Genomic DNA, 15,632 nt, shown 5'->3' with positions numbered 1-15,632 from the left:
GCAAACAACAAGGGCGCGCTTCTTTTTCCCTGTCTTCTGGTTGGCTGGGCAGTCCGCTGTGGCACGAACAACGATAAGCCCCCCACCCCCTTCTACCCCTTTCCTTACCCCACCCTCTGGTGCCATGGAAGCTTATAGAGCGGGGCAGGATTACCACCACTTACAAAACACACCTACCGAACTCTCAAGGAATCAAATGGTTTGTTTCTAATCATGCAAATAAATCTTTCCATTTTATGTCGTGTCTGATATGGCACCTTTTACCCCCGTAGCCATGTCATGAGGGGATGTTGCACAGGCCGTCGAGAGGCCGGGGAAAGATGCCACAGGATCAACTTCACGGTTTGAAGGGAATGCCGGGAAGTGCCGAGTAAAACGAATCTCTCAGATTACTCCTTGAAATGATTTATTCCGTCAGTTTCAATGCAACGCTTCTTTCTTCCTGGGCTCGACAAACCGTGTCCGAAAGTTTTACAGTGAGGCGGCTTTGTTCTTCTTCCTTCTTCCTGCCACACAACCACAAAAGTGGATCTTTTTTTTTCCATCGAGAAAAAATGTCATTATCTTACAAACATTTGAGACGAGGTTTATAGAAGACTCTGTGTGTTTGTGTGTGTGTCTGTGTGTGTGTCTGTGTGTGTTTCCCAGGCGAGACGGCAGGTTGAAGTGCTCTGTTGGTGAGCACACATGCCAAGAAGTATGTCTTGTATTTAATAAACTCAACAAATTCTTCCGTGCTATTTTCAAACACGGTCCACCCACAACAGGAAGACGGCCGGACTGTAAAATTGTCATATTTAATGATTCATGACCAAAACAGGCAGCGGAGAATGTCCCTCTCTGTTCCCTCGAAGGTTTACTGCACGGGGACAGAAATACTGACAGTAGTTTATAGCAGAGATTTCACATCTTGATTTTCCTCTACCAGCCCCGGCTCTGATGGACCGTCCAGACATGCCACTTAACCACATGAGGCACAGGAAACAGACTGAGGTAATGGGGAAAGTCACTGTTATGTTTTCTTCTGCCAAGGTCAGTCTTAAAATCATAAAAGCGATGGATGATTCTGCATTTGCTTCCAAATGCAGAATCACTCCTTCCTGGAGGTTTAACCCGGAAAAGTACAATACAAATGTATTCAATTTGATAAATTAACACAGATCACTGCTCATTTACAGTCTCTCATCCTCATCTGTTCTTCTTTTCCAACTGATCTATCTCTTCGCTGTTAATTTACCGCAGGACTGTTGTTATGAGACCTGGTGTGTGTTTTCCTTAGCGCCTCGCTCAGTTTCAAGTGTTCCTCTCCTCCACTACCGTTCAGCGGCTCCCCTTTCACCAACACTGAAAGGAATGCAAACACACATCAAAAGAGGCCCTCTCATCTTGAAGATTTCCAGGCTTTGCTCTTCTTACTTTCTTCCTCCCTATCTCTCAGTCGATGCAATCCGTATGCTGGTAGGATCCCTTTCCTGGCACACACACACACACACACACACACACACACACAAGGATTCACACAGAAGATTTGCACTCATGCAATGAGACACTAACCAACTGCTGTCCCACACTCTGCTCACTTGGCAAACACACAGAGAGGTGGATAGGTGAGCGTCTCCTTGTCTTCATGCCACCTGCAGACCTGCTCATGTTTCTGACGCTGACACGCATGCAGGTTAACATAACAACCATCAAAAGACAAAATATGGCTTTGTTTTACATATTTTTGGTGTTTTCATCACAGGCAGGATATTGACATTGGCTGAGATTGAATGAAGCTACTTAACGTATTTGGATTCGATTTTGCATGAGAGACAGAAAGTTACTAACTATATATATATTTTATTTTTTTCATGTACTATAGGTTGAATAAGTATTCACATGAATGCAGTGACTTCAGAGAATAAACAAAATAGTCACTGAGATGCTGAGGTCGGATCTGATTTACCGGAATATGTCAAATAGACGATTGTATTAATAAAAGAAAGAAACAAAGCTCAAGTAAAATATTCACAGCGATGAACAGAAAAGTGGTCTCACCCTCTCTCCAGGCATTTCCAACAGGTGAGCTGGTGCTTATGTTAAGAGTTATCACCACGTTACCATTCACCGTGTTCACGATAACAAATCTAAATATCTTACTACAAAAATTCACTCCATCCATGGCTCCTAACACTCTACTTGATATATGTGGAAAGTATTTCCATTTAACGCGAAGCAACATTTGTTCCTCACATGATCGACTGAGCTCCAGGTTTCTTCTCTGTCATATCTGTTCAGTCAGGAGTCATGTTTAAGAATAAGCATATTTAATCTGTAGTTCACAATATCATCATCATAACCTAAAAGATAAACGCCATGTTAATTAATGGATGTGCACAAAAAAGAGAATTGTCTCATGTTATTGTATTATTTCAACATTTCAGTCCGTTTTGTGTGCACGTTTATGTTCGCTATGCAGAGAAGTTATGTAATTAATTGATTCTTTGAAGAAGTGGACTCACACACACATTAATTATTGGACTCTGTGTTAACACTTAACTGAGGAGGATGTGGGGAGTTCTCACTGCGTCTAATAACTCCTTCGTTAGGACAGACTTGATAAACCATCCAGTCCAGGCACGGCTTCTGATCTTAACCCTCCACACAGTGAAGCGCTGAGGAGGAATGCTGGAACGCTCAGATGTAATTTACAGGTGGACAGGTGTCAAAGGTGGCGGCGGAGGAGTCCACACAGGCTTCGTCTTTCCATGTGCTTCACTTGTACAGTCCCTTCACTGTGTTCGGATCCAGAAAGCTCCTTGTATAATTCAGACAAAATACAGCTGTCGTTCCCCGAGCCACTGAGGCCGGACCTCCTCCTGAGCTCTGCGACAGTTTCATGAGAAACCTTTCATTTTATTTCTCAAACCAGAGATCTTTTCTCTCACCTGATACTTCCTTCCTTAGAAAACACACATTTAGTCCTGACTGCTCCAGTGCCTAAAAGTAATTTCTAAGACAGTAACAAGAAAGACAAAGTAATAAACCAGCTCCAATAAACATTTTATGTGTCAGCAAAAACATCAGATGACCACCTGTACCCTACCTGCCCAGTATCAAGCAGCACACAGATAATATTAGTGACTAGCTGCAGAGGACTTAGTAGCTAAAGAACAAGATACTTCCAACAGCAGCTGGTGGAGACCAAAACTGAGCTAAAGGGAAATGAAACATTGCATTTTTAATCGCTAGGTGGCTAACCCTAACCCTAACCCCAAAACACTTCGCTTACAACATCATTATTACCAAATTGATATTGTCTTATTTGAAGATCTCTGCGTTACCACAAAAGATATCAAAACGCCATCAATATCAGTCCAGGAATGTCTTTGTTGTACAGTGAAGTGCACGTGACAGTGAGCAACAGAGACCTCTAGCAGCGAACAAGTTTAAACTAGGACAGAGCAAATTCTCTTTGGGTGAATCACTTGTCTTTGGAGAAACACGCTCGCTGTGAGGATTTGAAGCTCGGGTCTGAAAGGTCATGAAACCGACCATGAGATCTGTGACAGCGGCACATGAACCATTAGTCTGATTCACAGGCTGAGACATTCACTAAAAGCATGTATAGATTTCAGGTCTCCGGGGAGGAGAGTGTTGTCATAGTCTGCTTTCCCAAATCAAGGTGTAGGTTTTCTAAAGACCTATAGCGTGATGTGTCCAAACGTGTAGACGCTGTTTTCAATGTAGTCATGTGAATCAGGGCTTGTTGAAATATGTTCTCCACCATATCCCAATTTATTTTTGAATCTCATGTCTGTTTAAAACTTTCACAATCTGCCGGCTGCACATCGGGACTCAAACCCACGACCAGAACCCAACCATCCAGCGGATTGCAGAAGACACAGAGTGAAGAGCAGCTAACAACTGATGTAATATAACAGGCATCTAAAACAGCAGACAAAAGCCTCGTGGATGAGTTCTACCCCACCCCTGAACCTGACCTTTCCTGCTAGTAAAGGCAATATCCTGTGGTTGATCTTTTCGTCTCCCTCCACCAACAGAAAACAGATGTGGAGCTCAGAGCCTACACAGAGTCCCCGGCGGGGAGGAATCTACACGGACGCAATGTGGGTTTTCCTTGCCTTCGTCAATGAGCAGACGCTAACTCGAGAGGCACAGAATCAACTTGCAGATTAAAGAGTAGTCCACCAATTTAGCATGGCGCTCCTAAAACATTGTCGGGCTCATGGCACACACTTTGAGAAAACTGATACGGGAGAAGCAGAGATGTTCACTTTATGCTTGTAGCAGCTGACGTCTCTGGTCTCAAGCAGAGATGAGGAAACAGCTACAGAGGTCAGGAAAGCTCCCTCCCTCCGGAGCCACAAAGGGCTTTCGACAGCGCTTTTTGATATATGCATTTGTTCCTCTCTGGCACGCCTCTTGACTCTGATGTGTAGAATAGGTGGAGTTGACTTTTAACATACAAGTAACAAACAGGAAGGCCGAGGCATCATTGTAGGACCAAATGATTCATGAAGTGCTGAAGCAGTTTGTCAGTAGCCTCATCGTCTAGGGACCATATGTCTTTAGACAGTTTGGACAAGAGGGCGGGACCAACCATCAACTGACCAACCCCTTGAGTCAGAACCAGAAATAAGCAACATATTCTGGAGAATAGTTTATTCTACTTTTTATTCTAAAAAAGTTTTTGCTGCCTCTTTATGACCTAAAACGGCAAATGAGACAATCAGGGAGAAAATTAGCTTTTTCTATAAACTATTCTCAATGTCTGCGGTTGGGACGGATTAAGGTCAGAGCAACGATTTACTGGAAAAGCCTATGTTAAGGCGGAGGAAGAGGAAACAGAAGCGGGGGAAGTGAGCCGGCCTACGCACTGGGCTAAAGGCTAAGCTAAAGGCTAACCCCGTGCAGACCAGCGCTCCTGAGTCTGTTCCTCGCCAAACTCCAGGTCTCTTAAAAACAAGATGGACGAGAAAGAGAGCTGCAGGGTTGTGGTGTTTTCTTGGTGTGAGTCCTGACCTCGCTACATGTGTGTGTGTCTTTTTTTTTAACTACTTCCAAAACAAAAGCACATGCTGTCTGGACCGAGGTATTTACGACAGGTGACAGTGGAAACACTAAACTGAAAAGTCCCTTGCAGGACCTTTAATGATAATCTTCACTCACAACTTAATGTAATGTGTTGTGTTTTTTCTTGCTGGTGTATAACAGCTGAGTGTGTGTGTGTGTCTGGTGTGTGTGTGTGTTAATGTCACAGCTGTCACCTGAGCCACATTGCACACTGCTGAGTGGAGCCGGCCTCCTCTGTGAAACATTTGGCCGGGGTCATTCGTCTTAAATGTGTTGTTAGCACTCGCTCTCAACTGCTTCAGCTGTCAATAACTTGGGCAACTACTTAAGTCAAACTGGCTTTGTGTGTGTGGTCCAGGTATTACTCGTGTTGTGAGGACCTGAATCTGTTTACATGGTCGCATCATGGAGACTTGTCGTCCTAATGGAGATTCTTCACGATGTAAATCAGTACAAGGTGAACACGTTTTGAGGTTAGAGTTACGGTTGGGTACGTAGTAGTTATGGTCAAGGTTAAATATGGCAGATTTGCGATCCAGAGAGTTAGCGTTCGGCCAAATCAAAGTTGGCATCTCCTACTCTCACTGTGGCTCAGCTTCCACAGCGCTGTGGGGAATTCACCGCTCCAGGAGAAGTGTTGTGATAGTTGTCAGTGCGTCTGTCTTGTGCTTCGCCGGCTCGTACGACCAGCTGCTGCCACTTCGGTGTCACATCTAAGGCCTTTGATGACGGGAGGAGGGATCTCAAGCCGTGAGTGTGTGTGAGTGTGTGTGTGTGTGTGGGGGGGGGGGTTTCTGGTGACCAATCAGTCGCAGCTGACACAGTATGTCGCCAGGTGAGATCTCGTGGTGTCAATTGTAAATAACAACTGAAAAGTTAGTTATCAGCAATTAACAGGACCCTCTGTCTAAAATACACTGGATGTCCCCGGAATGTGGAAAATGAGCTTTGAGAAAACTGTTCCCTGCTCAAGGGTCGAGGACTTTGAGGCAGACAACTTCCTGTCGCCTTGAGCCCAGCCAGTGATCCATTTGTTTTAAAAATGTCAATCACACGATATCAACAGGGCTATTTTCTCTCCACAGACGGACGCATTCTCAGTTTCTGTTTTCACAGTTGTACTCCCGATGACAAGTAACATGACTGTTGTGTGTAAGATCCGTGACGTGTCCCTTTATTTGTGTGTTCTGCTCTGGTACGTTGTGTGTGGGCAGAAAGGAATAAATATGTGGCTCAAAATGAAATAAGTCAAGAGCTGCATTATGACCACTTATAAACAACCACTTCAATTTTAAGATGCATCATAACTTCCACGCTTCAGCTCAGTTTAAACAGTCTGTTTTTATTTTGAGCTTTTCCTAGTCTTGATGACAACGTGCTCTACGGAACAGTTTTGCCATTCACCCATTCACACAGTGCACAGCGCAGCACGTCCTCTACCACACTCACACTCACACACTGTCGGGTTCAGGATCTTGCCCAAGGACACTTTGGCACTCAGGATGAGGGAAGCTGGGATCGAACTGAAGGCCTTCTAGGAACTGGACAACCCACTCTACCACCTGAGCCACAGCCGCCGCAGTAATTGGTACTTTACTGCTTAAAAAGCATGAAGTCTTTCACATTGATATGTACGTAGATCTGCTGTCTTCACCAGCATTTTCCTTGTCCTTGAATTCTTCTCTACAACACGACCAACTGCTGACACTGCTGAGTTCACCCTGAGAGCAGCCTGACACTGGGAAGTCTCGCATGGGAAACAACCGAGTGCTGGGACGGCCCTGCACGTAACCAACACGGGTTTTCATCCCACTTTCTCTCTAATGAGCTGATTACAAAACATGAGCAAACCTCAGCTTGGCCTGGAGCCAGAGAAGAGAGAGAGAGAGAGAGAGAGAGAGAGAGAGAGAGAGAGAGAGAGAGAGAGAGAGAGAGAGAGAGAGACAGAGAGAGAGCGAGGAGATGATGGCAGCAACAGGCATGTTGTGAGGGCGGAGGGAGAGGTTACAGAGCTGGTTGCTAAAGACAACCACATGTCTCTATATCCAAGCTCACTCTGCTCTGACTCTCCGCGTCTCCAGCTTCTATCTGAGCGGAGACTGTGGCCTGGCACTGAGTCAGCACCATTTGGAGTCTAATATCTCCCATCATATGGAAACGTGAAGGGAAAAAGGAGTCCAACCACCCTGCCCTTGAGGCGGCGTCGACTCTGTAGCCATGGGAGGGCCTAGTGTAAATCATAACTTACAAACTCCTCGCCCTCCCCCTTCCCGACACAAACCCCAGAGTTAGCAGCACAAACAAATCCCACTCCTCCTCCTCGTTCTTTCTCTGTATGTTGGCTCGAGTTTGTTGTCAGTGGCCTCGGCATAGACCCCAATCTCTGCCTCTGCATCAGATTAGGGCCTCGGGCAAACATCGCAGACAATACACCATTGTCTGCGAGCCTGTGTCGGTCTGTCTCAATGGCCCACAGTCACATAGAGATGCTTGTTGGGTGTTTGGAGAGGAAGTGATAATGATACAGTGGAGGGGAAATCGTGATCTTTTCCCCTCTTGCACTTATAATAGTGGTAACGGCGTATCATCTTTTTACACCAGCTGGCCGGAGGTTTATTTACCACAGAGCGGAGTGAGGGGTGCAGACAGGAGCCACGTCACACGACACCACATGGGCCTCAAATAACAACATATCATCATTCACATCATCTGCAGCGATGTCTTAAAATGGCCTGTTCTGACCAAACAGTGCTCGAAAAAACAACAGAGCTCCCGACTGAGTACAACATGCAATTTTAGGTGATTATGTGAAAATGACGATCCCTCACCAGCAGTTAGAAACAGTCACCAGACCAGACAATGGTCAAGTTACAATGATCTTAAAACTAAATCAGAGAGAAGGGATCAAGTTATCACATCTGAGATATTACAGCTAACACGTTTACACACAATTTAGTATCGTACTACCTCCTCAGTGTCAGACACTTTGAAAAAGAAAGAGGATCAAATATCGATGAATCAGGACCAGACTCATCTCCCTCGTTTTATTACCCACGATGCAACTTCGTGTCAAAGACACAGGTCTGGTAACTTTATCTCCGTCTAACTCTGCACCCACAGATGTTTGCATTTTTAAAACTTGTTGTCTTCGGCCTCGTATGATGGAAGTTGCCCAAAATGTATCAGCTTTCATGCAGCTCCCCCTGTTTCTTTACATATGCAGTAAAGTAGTAGCTTCTCTTTTCTCATCTCCCACCTTACTGTGCTGGTTTGTTTAGTAATTCAAAAAAACGTATATAAAATAGTTTTTTATCTCATTCATTTTCACATTGAGTGTCAACATCACTTTAACAGCATTTGATGTAAAAGCACAACAATAGTAACTTAAGTAAAAAAATCGAGCCTAAAAGATGATGAACAAAGCTGCAAAATATAAGGATGAAAAGATCAAATCAGTCACTTTCCATTGTCCGGGGAGTTTATCTTGTGTTGAGATAATGAAATCAGTCTCCCCATCCCCCTCCCACGAGGAGGTGACCTCCCGTGACCCGGGCAGGACACACACAGAAGAGCGGGGCGGCCGCCTCCATTGCTCTGTTGTGGGCCGACAGACAATGATGATGTTACTATTGAAATGCTTTCGGGAGACCGGGTTTCCGATGAGTCAGGGTGAGGAGAGCTCGGCCAGAGCATGACGGGAAGAACTTTGTACTGCGCACGTGATGACACACCATGCATCACACAGGGTTCACTGTATACACACGAGTGAATGTGTTGAGGTTTTCCTGTCTTTGTGGAGATAATGGAGCTGGCTGTGGTCTGATGTTTCTTCTTCCTCTGCAGTTTAAGAATAACAGAGCCGCAGGAAGAGGAACAGGGTTATTAGACTTGGAAAGAGAGTTTTCCCTGAGAAAACCTGTTTCTACAACAATTACATTTGAGTCCCTGCTTTGGATGAAGGAGGGGGGGGGGTGCCTCCGGTGACTGATGAGCCCAATTGGCCAGTAATGAGCTTGTCAGTTATTTTACCATGCAGCCCTTAAAACGGCTTGTTAAACACACATCAGCCTCCACCGTCGTGTGAGTGTGTGGAGGCCAGACGACGGGAACGTGCTCCTTTGGCGGCGGCGCTGCAATCCACCCTGACCTCAGGTTTTGTGCGGGGATTTGAGTGTCCACTCGTAGCTGCTCTGGTGTAAAGATAGAGAAGCGGGGGTGTGGGGGGTGAAACGTGCAAACCTCACCCTCCACTCTCTCTCTCTGTCGCCGGATAGGATGTGAGCCCATTTAACCTCGCACACTTGAGGGAGAATGAGCAGGACGCCTCGACGGGAGTGGAACAACAGGCGTTTGGACCGGCGGGGACCATCCTGTGCTGTCCCCCGTCTGAAAAGCAAAGGATCCAGTGAAGGGCTCTACAGATGAATGAAAGCGAACGTCTCTCTCTCTCTCTCTCTCTCTCTCGTTCTGCCACTTCTCCTGCCTCCTGAAGTGTGGACTGTAAGCGATGGTGGCATCGTTCAACACGTGGCTGCGGGCGCCAGGCCTCACAGTCCTCACACAGATGCAGTCGGACTACTTTTTAAAAACCAATGAACAATGAATTAAACCAGTTTTTAATCATCTAAATAATTGTTAATTGAAGCCCTCATTATGGATTACAGTCTTAAATTATTTGACGTCTTTCTTATCTTGCAGTTTGGACACAGAGAGTAATGTCAAGTCAACGCACACATCCTGCTCTATAACTGTGTTCTCATTTAAACTGCACATCCTAAATGTGTGTGTTTGTCCTTAAAGACACAAAAACTTCTCCAGAAAGTTACAGTTTCCTGTTTCCTGTGCCATAAAAAAAAAAAGAGCTAAAAAACACAAGATGCTCTTGACTGACCGGAAGGAGAAATCCACAGTTTTAGATATCAAAAACATATTATAGATGAGGTGTTGGAGTCAGTCTGATCCCATAGTGATATCAAACATCGATCTGGTGAATATCTCTGACGACAAAGTAGTTTAAGTCTATGTTATACTCTATGTTGTTTTAATAATATAAATACAAAAATAGGTATTTTATTTGGTACATTTTACTCTTCGAAGTCAAGCCTGATGTTGCCTCACAAGAAAGAATGATATAGTATTTTCCACACAGGGAAACAAGCAGCTAATTAATTAAACACTGGTGCCGGCACATAATGTGTAAGTGAGGGGTCAGATATTGTATTTTATTTTTTAGGATTCCTTCTTCTCATCATACAGATGTACAAGTCAGAAGCTCTGGAGTTTCTCAGGCCAGCCTCCTAAAACCCTGCAGAGTGTCCAGATGAGCCTCTGGAGGACTCACCTACCAAATAGGCCACACTTCAGAAGCACACGAAGAACAGTGAAGTCGAGTCTTTACACTCAGGCTAAATGTTAGAAGTCCAGTGGAAACACTGTGTGAGGCACTGACCCTGAACTGCAGCACGTTCAGCAGCAGGTCAGAGGTTTACACGCTGCTTAAGGGGAAAAAGCAGCAGCTCCCCTTCATCCGCAGCCACTAAATTCCAGTGCAAACATCTTTCAACCAGTGAGGCTCCCACAAGGCCTCCACCACACCACACCACACCACACCACACCACACCACACCACACCACACCACACCGAGCGCATCCCAGTCCTGAGGTGACAGGCGGCTGAATGGCTCCACTGGTACGCTGCAGTGTCTTCGCTCAGTGAAATGAGATTCCAGTCGGGGTTCTCGCTCTTTTTTCTTCTTCTTCCTCTTCTCCAACTTTTGAGTTTACTCAGCAGGAGTGGGTTGGTTGTGGTGGAGGAGGGGGAGGAGGAGGAGGAGGAGGGGATGGTGGTGGTGGTGGTGGGGGTGGGGTGCCCCCCCCCTCCCCTCCTCAGTCACTCAGACCTCACCCTCCTCTCTGTCCCTGTACGCTAGACTTCATCGGTATTTGCTTTAACCCCCCCACACACACACACACACTCCCACCTCCTCTCTCCTCCTCCTTGGCCTATACCCTCCAAACCACACACACACACACACACACTCGGTCACTCCTTTTCCAGTATTTGACTCATTATATTTCCTGCAGATTTCCAGAAACGAGGCAAAGAACGACAGTGGATCAATAAAAACGAGGCCCTGGTCTCCGAGGCGATGCACAGGGCAGCGGCCGGGGGTGCAGATGAAAGTGACACGGCCACTGTGGAGTCTCTGAACGCCGCGGAGCCCCCCCCGAGCTGAGGCTGAATGAGCTGAATGGGCTCATCCATTCTTCACTCCTTTCACTCTCCGTAGGCCCTAACTGTTCATTCCTTACAATGGGCAAACGCACTAAAAACTTTTTTCCCTTTTTTTTCTTCTTCTCATGCAAATCGCCTGAGCCCTGCCTGGGTTTGTCATCATGTGAAGAGGAAAACACACACGCATGCATTCGTACTCAATTAAACTGTTACTGCTATTTGAAACTTATAAAACATTCATTCTTTTTTTTTGAACACCAACGATTTTCCAACTTTTCTAGGTGCAAAAAAAACAAAACAACAATCATCCAAGGATCCATTTGGTTTTCAAATGTGAATTACATGCAAAAACAGTTTGTTTTTAATTAGGATGTGGGTCAGAACAACTGTGTGGGGACTCGTGAGTCTGCACATGAGTTTTGGGGAATCGTTAGCAGCAGCAGCGCCTGTGAGATCGAGGGGAGCCAACAGCAAATCTATCTGGTTAAGGGCCCCACAAAGGCGTCAAGTGTTTGTTGACTGCTCAGGCTGGAGAGCAAACAGTCAACTTTGAATCTTTGATCAATAAGTACACATGTCACCGGGGAGGGATGAGTCCCCGGCTGCTGCTGACACTCCACAGGTTGTGTTCTTTGCTTAGTAGCATTAAGAGATTAAAAAGTAAAGTGCTCTAAAAAGTGAGAAGAGAGAGAGAGATGTGTGTGTGTGTGTGTGTGTGTGTGTGTGTGTGTGTGTGTGTGTGTGTGTGTGTGTGTGTGTGTGTGTGTGTGTGTGTGTGTGTGTGTTTGTGATTGTTTTTCATTAAGTGTGAAAATAGAAGAAAGGTGTTTTCCTTGATGTTGGGAATGAACTTGTGGGTTTGCAGAGTTGTTTTAATCTTTTTTCCTCATCTTTTTGATTTAACCATGAAATTTCAACCAACTTTGCATTTTCTGAGGACTTCAGAGGAAAACAGTAGAATACAGTTTGTGTTAAAGTGTTGAAAGACGAGTGAGGGGGGGTTGGCGCCGAGCTTTCTGATCACATCTCTTTCCCATATGGATCAAGTTGCAGGACAAGAATTTTTTGGATTCCTGTGTCAGATAAGTTCAAAGTGCAAATGAGATGTGAATGCTGCCCGGAGCCTCATCTGCTGCTGCCGCTGCCCTGAGCAAGGCAGCAGACAGCAGGAGGAGGAGGAGAGTGTGTGAGCATATAGAAAACACACAAAACAAATGAAATCAAACTTCTCCCCAAAACTCACAACATCACCACATCACCACACAAACGTCCTCCTCACCTTCTGTGTCTCTGTCCTCTCGCGTCTCTCCGCCGCAGCTCCTCTTCCACTTATTTTGTCCCGAGGAGGAAAAAAAACTTCGCCCTGGAGTCGGATTCCCGGAGCCTACAACGACTGCGCCGCTGGCACCAGCTCCGGAACACGCACAACGCGAAACTCCATGAACCGACTTGGGGACAAAAAAACTTTCTGTTTTAAAACACGCAAAGTTTGCAGGGCATCGCCAGCCCCTGGTTGTGTCCCGGGAGAGAGAGAGAGAGAGAGGGAGAGAGAGAGAGAGAGAGTCTCAGTGCGCGGCACAAGTCGAGTCTAACTTTTTCTTACAATCCATCTTCTTCTTCCCGGGAGGTGCGCTCGCGACTGCACGCGCGTCCTCAGCAAACTAACATCGTGCGTAAAAACAAAAAAAGAGGAATCTTCTTCTTCTTCTCGCGAGTAAAAAGTTTGTGGAGTCGCAGCGGGTTTGGCTTCACTCGGCAGTTGTTGCAGAGACATGCGGTGGTGTTGAGATCCTCAAGCTGCCGATCTGTTTTCAATCCCCCTCCTCCTCCTCCTCCTCCCTCCACCATCTCCTCCTCTCTCTCACCCCCTCGCTCCCTGGTGAGTTGGGCCATTTGCTGCACCAGATGGGCCGGGCTAACTCAATCCAGCAGTTGGGAGAGGGCAGGAAAAAAGTTCAGATAAAGTTTCATTTACTGTTCGATTCTCCACGGGCTTCACGGTTGTGCATGTGCCGCCCGTGCAATGCGCTTGTGTCCGCGGGTTATCAAACACTGCAGCTGCAGGAGTCAGTGACCGTTACGTGAAGTTCCCTTTACGGTTAGAAAACGAGAGCTTTTAACGCGTTTTTTCTCCCAGTGTTTCTTTGGGAGTGGGTGGACTGGTAATCAAGACGCTCTCTGATCTGCAACTAAAACCCCAAAAGTCACATGCACCAACAAATGCAAACCCGAAGCCTGTAGTTACAGTCAGGGCTTGATGATTTAAACAAAAAGAAAGAGACAACAATCTTCATAATTCATGCTTTGTGTGTTCCCATCCAGGCCTTTTCAACTGGGCTGGACCTTTTATTTATTATGTGGATCATGTGGATTTCACCTAAACCAACCCTGGGGTGTGCAGTATACTTATTTAGAAGGAAAGTCAAGAGATGATGGATTCAGATTTTTGGGGTAAAAGTGGCAAAATGTGCTGACAGTGTTATAAATATGTTTTATATTTAGAATCTTAATGTGCAGAGTCTAACCAGTAACTACAGGCCTGTTTGCTAAATGAATATAATAGAAAATGTAAACAACGCGTCTACCAGTTTGTACTTATGTGTTGTACTTGTGCAAATTCCACACGACAACATGCAACTCAGGCTCGGTTTAAATGTTTTGAACAGTTAAGACGTATCTGTAACTACGTAGTTGTGTTTTTGTACCTGTTTCTCTTGGCTGGACACTATACAGCCCCGGCAGTGCACAGCTTGATAGTGTGTTTTATCAAATGTAGTATAGTTGTCCAAGTACTAAGCACTGAGTTTGTTGTCAATGGATGTGAGTGGCTGTTTGCAGCGTGGTTTGATATGCACCATGATAACAGCACAATATTAGTCATTAACAAACACCTCAGGGTTTTAACAGCTGATTCATGACTGAACAGTTAATGTCCTTTAATCAAAGTAATGAAAGTAAAACTCATTTTAATGTCTCTTTAAGTGAATTTTCATGTTTTTCCTACTGACTTCTGATTTAATTTTCTATTTTATTTTACTGGCACAACTGACAAAGGCTTCCTCCTTTCAGAATTGAACTTTAAGTATGAAAAGAGAAGAACAAACCTATTTCAGGTTTGTGATGTTCGGTATAAATTGTAAAAATGTGTAGACTGTATTGAATAGTTTCACATGTAAGCAGCGTTGTGTAGGTGGTCAGAGTGAAGATGAATTTAAGTGCTTGTTATTATTGACATAACAAAACATTGTGTTTTATGAACTCCTCCATAACAAGATCAGAACTACGATATTCACCAAAATACAAAAAAAAACCACGTACACAAATAAAACGTTCCAAGAGGCAGTTCAGCATCTGAAACCTTCAAGTCTTTGTTGACTGGTGAGAGGCTCCACAGCAGAGACGTGAGGCAACAAGAGGTGGAGAGGTGGAGGGGATGAAAAGACCCTGAGTCGCTGAATGATTGTCGGGCCCGGCTGTGCTGCCACCTATTGTCTCTCTCTACATTTGCATCATGCCTGAGTGCCCACTCTCAACACCGGCCTGTGCACATGAGCGGCCTCTGCAGCTCCCTGTGCCTCTGGGCCTGTGCACGGCCTCAAAGGAGGGTGAATGGCGGAGTCAGGCTCACTGGCCCTCTCTCCCGTGCTGCTATGGTCCTACAAGCAGGAATTTTAATGAGCTGGCCGAGCTTTTCTGATTGCAATAATAGAGGAATGTCACCGCAAAGTACTGACAGCAAAGCTGCTGGGGAGAGAATCAAAGAGGGAGGAGGAGGAGGAGGAGAAGGAATAAAGATGGAGAGGCGAGGAGAAGAGCTGAGGATCACAGGAGATTATAAGATTATAGTTTGACCATATTACCTCATACATTCTTCAGTGATAACATCTGCAGCTTGTGATTTCAGACTGTTTATGTGAATTTATCGTCCACGTTAGTAGATAATCTGAAACTAATTCTGATGTGATCTTGTGGTTAAACATCCCAATAACAATCAGTTGATACATAATTTTATAAATACTTTGCATAGTTTCCATCTGATACCGGTTATACATAGATTAGTGATCATTTTATTTTACATTCCTTTTGTCATGTTCATATGGTGCACATTTGAAATTAATCTGTGCCTAATTTATCAGTAAATTGTTTAGATTTTTTAAACTATATCTATTCATAATTCAATAATAAAAATAATTTGTTCTAAATTAATTATACTTCAGTTCCAGTGTTGAATGAAAAATAGCTCAGTGATGGAAAATGTTGATGTGCACATGGGATTAAATGTTTTTCCATCCATGAAATTAAAAACATATTTTCAGATA

The 15,632-nt window shown here is 44.9% G+C and overlaps 1 protein-coding gene across 1 annotated transcript in view; it reads right to left on the bottom strand.

Annotated features, from left to right (window-relative positions):
• gli2a (GLI family zinc finger 2a) overlaps positions 1–13,109 on the bottom strand; it is a 71,163-nt gene extending 58,054 nt beyond the window's left edge. Inside the window, exon 1 of the mRNA XM_035175220.2 lies at positions 12,593–13,109. The gene's annotated coding sequence lies outside the window, so the exon portion shown is untranslated. The remainder of the gene's footprint in view (positions 1–12,592) is intronic.
• Positions 13,110–15,632: the final 2,523 nt, after the last annotated feature.

This window comes from Hippoglossus stenolepis, chromosome 13 (assembly GCF_022539355.2).
Source record: "Hippoglossus stenolepis isolate QCI-W04-F060 chromosome 13, HSTE1.2, whole genome shotgun sequence".
NCBI classification, from domain to species: domain Eukaryota; kingdom Metazoa; phylum Chordata; class Actinopteri; order Pleuronectiformes; family Pleuronectidae; genus Hippoglossus; species Hippoglossus stenolepis.
Note: the sequence above shows the minus strand (reverse complement) of the source record. Positions and strands in the feature narration are given on the sequence as shown.